General features: G+C 43.9%; 1 non-coding gene across 1 annotated transcript; it reads left to right on the top strand.

Moving 5' to 3' along the window:
• The first annotated feature begins 2,756 nt into the window (after positions 1–2,756).
• LOC141722540 (small nucleolar RNA R71) lies at positions 2,757–2,863 on the top strand. Its single transcript, XR_012575556.1, has one exon. It is a non-coding gene; the product is annotated as a small nucleolar RNA R71 (small nucleolar RNA).
• The last annotated feature ends 301 nt before the right edge of the window (positions 2,864–3,164 follow it).

Raw genomic sequence — 3,164 nt, 5'->3', positions numbered from 1 at the left:
GGCTTTGTCCACCTCCAGACCCTTGCTAGAGACCTTATGCCCAAGGATAATGCCTTCACGCACCATAAAATGACATTTCTCCCAATTGAGCACCAAATTAGTTTCCATGCATCTTTTGAGTACGGCGCGCAGATTATTTAAACATTCATCATATGAGTGTCCAAAGACGGAGAAGTCATCCATGAACACTTCGACGTTATTTCCAATCATGTCAGAGAATATAGCCATCATACATCTCTGAAAAGTGGCCGGGGCGCCACATAACCCAAACGAAACTCTGCGAAAAGCAAACGTGCCAAATGGACAAGTGAAGGTAGTCTTTTCCTGATCCTCTGGTGCAATACAAATCTGATTATACCCGGAATAACCATCCAGAAGACAAAAATACTCATGACCCGCCAATCTGTCAAGCATCTGATCAATAAATGGAAGAGGGAAGTGATCCTTCCTTGTGGCTTTGTTCAATTTTCTATAATCCATGCATACTCTCCATCCTGTAACTGTTCGAGTAGGGATGAGCTCATTCTTTTCATTTGCGACCACAGTGATACCTCCTTTCTTAGGTACACATTGTACGGGGCTCACCCACGAGCTGTCAGAAATAGGATAAATGATGCCTGCATCTAGCCATTTCAGAATTTCTTTCTTCACCACCTCCTTCATGATGGGATTCAGTCTTCGCTACTGTTCCACAGTTGGCTTACTACCTTCCTCTAGCAGAATTTTATGCATATAATATGAAGGACTTATCCCCTTGATGTCTGCTATGGTCCATCCTATAGCCGATTTGAATTCTCTCAAAATTCTTAAGAGCTTGTCTTCCTCACTACCTGAAAGGTCAGATGAAATAATAACAGGTAACGTAGATGAATCACCTAAAAAAGCATACCTCAAGTGTTCAGGTAATGGCTTGAGCTCCAAGGTAGGTGCTTCCTCTATTGATGGTTTGAGCTTCCCTTCAGCATTCTTAAGGTCAGAAGTACCGAGAGATTCAAATGGTATGTTCAGCTTTCACTTCCAGGGAGAAGCGTTCAGATATTGTAATTGCTCGTTGCCATCTTCATCATCGCTGTCAAAATCCCCCACTAAGGTATTTTCCAATGCATCAGACATTAGCATGCGATCGAGTTCCGAAGTAACCGCAGAATCAATCACATCCAATTTTAAGCACTCCTCATCTTCTGTAGGGAATTTCATTGCCTTGAATACGTTGAAGGTCACATCCTGATCTTGGACCCGCATAGTAAGTTCCCCTTTTTGCACATCTATCAAGGTACGGCCAGTAGCCAAGAAAGGCCTTCCCAAGATTATGGGAATCTTCTTATCTTCCTCAAAATCCAGAATAACAAAATCTGCAGGAAAGAAGAGCTTATCCACCTTGACGAGCACATCCTCAACTATGCCCCTTGGGTAAGTAATGGAACGGTCAGCCAATTGTAGCGACATGTATGTGGGTTTTGGATCAGGCAGATCCAGCTTTTTAAAGATCGACAACGGCATCAGATTAATCCTTGCTCCCAAATCACAAAGGCACTTGTCAAAAGTCAGTTTGCCAATGGTGCAAGGAATGGTGAAGCTTCCTGGATCTTTCAGTTTTGGTGGTAACTTTTGCTGCAGAACAGTGCTGCATTCTTCCGTGAGAGCAACGGTTTCAAGGTCATCCAGTTTCACCTTCCTTGAAAGAATAGTCTTCATAAACTTCGCATAACTAGGCATTTGTTCCAGAGCCTCAGCGAAAGGTATATTGATGTGAAGTTTCTTGAACACCTCCATAAACTTTCTGAACTGTCTATCCAGCTTTTGTTGCTGCAATCTCTTAGGAAAAGGTGGTGGAGGATAGAGCTGTTTCTCCCCTGTATTAGCCTCAGGCAGAGTGTGTTCAACAGTAGTCTTCCTTGGTTCCGCCGCTTTCTCCTTTTGCTTAGATTCTTCATCTCTAATTTCAGCTTCTACTTCTTTTGCCTATTCAGCATCAGCCACTTTTCCAGACCTTAAGGTAATAGCCTTGACTTGCTCTTTAGCTTCCTTCCTGCCTGGTACTTCCGTGTCACTGGGAAGAGTGCCAGGTTGACGATTGAGCACTGCATTGGCTAATTGACCGATTTGATTTTCCAAGGTCTTGATAGAAACCGCCTGACTCTTACACAAAAGCTTAAGTTCCTCAAAATCATCACTAGTAGGTGCAGCTGTACTTCCCTATTGAGGATATGATTGCCTTGTAACATACTGCTGTGGTTGCTGGAATCCAGGTGGGTTAAACTGTTTACTCACTCCTTGCTGATATGGTGGCTGAATAGCATTCTGATTATTCCCCCAGCTGAAATTTGGATGATTTCTGTTGTTAGGATGATAGGTCACTGGCACAGGCTGCTGTTGTCGCTGATAATTATTCACATACTGAACAGATTTGTTGACAAGAGAACACTGATCCGTAGCATGAGAACCTGCACAAAGCTCACAAACCATAGCTATTTGATTAACTCCATATGTAGCCAGAGAATCAACCTTCATTGATAGCGCTTGGAGCTGGGCTGCAATAGCGGTGGCTGCATCAACTTCCAGAATACTTGCTACCTTGCCTGACGTCATCCTCTGAGTTGGGTTTTGATGCTCATTCGCAGCCATCGTCTCTATAAGATTATACGCCTCAGTATAGCTTTTAGCCCATAAGGCGCCTCCAGCTGCTGCATCGAGCATGGGCCGAGATTTGGGCCCCCAAACCATTATAGAAACCAGTGATCACCATCCAATCCGGCATTCCATGATGTGGACATTTTCTCAACATTTCCTTGTAGCGTTCCCAAGCCTCGCACATAGACTCTGTAGGTTGCTGCGCAAACTGAGTAAGAGCACTCCTCATAGCAGCAGTCTTTGCCATCGGATAAAACTTCACCAGAAACTTTTGCGCAAGATCTTGCCACGTAGTGATGGACCCAGCTGGTTCAGAATGTAACCAGTCTTTAGCCTTGTCCTTCAGTGAGAATGGGAAAAGCCTCAACTTGATAGCCTCATCAGTCACGCCATTATACTTAAAAGTGCTGCAGATCTCGACAAAATTCCTTATGTGCATGTTGGGGTCTTCAGTTGCCGCTCCTCCAAAAGAAACAGAATTCTGCACCATCTGAATAGTGCCCGGCTTGATTTCAAAGGTGTTACCTTGAATA

This window comes from Apium graveolens, chromosome 4, assembly GCF_009905375.1.
Source record: "Apium graveolens cultivar Ventura chromosome 4, ASM990537v1, whole genome shotgun sequence".
NCBI classification, from domain to species: Eukaryota; Viridiplantae; Streptophyta; class Magnoliopsida; order Apiales; family Apiaceae; genus Apium; species Apium graveolens.
This window is presented reverse-complemented; position numbering and strand designations above follow the sequence as displayed.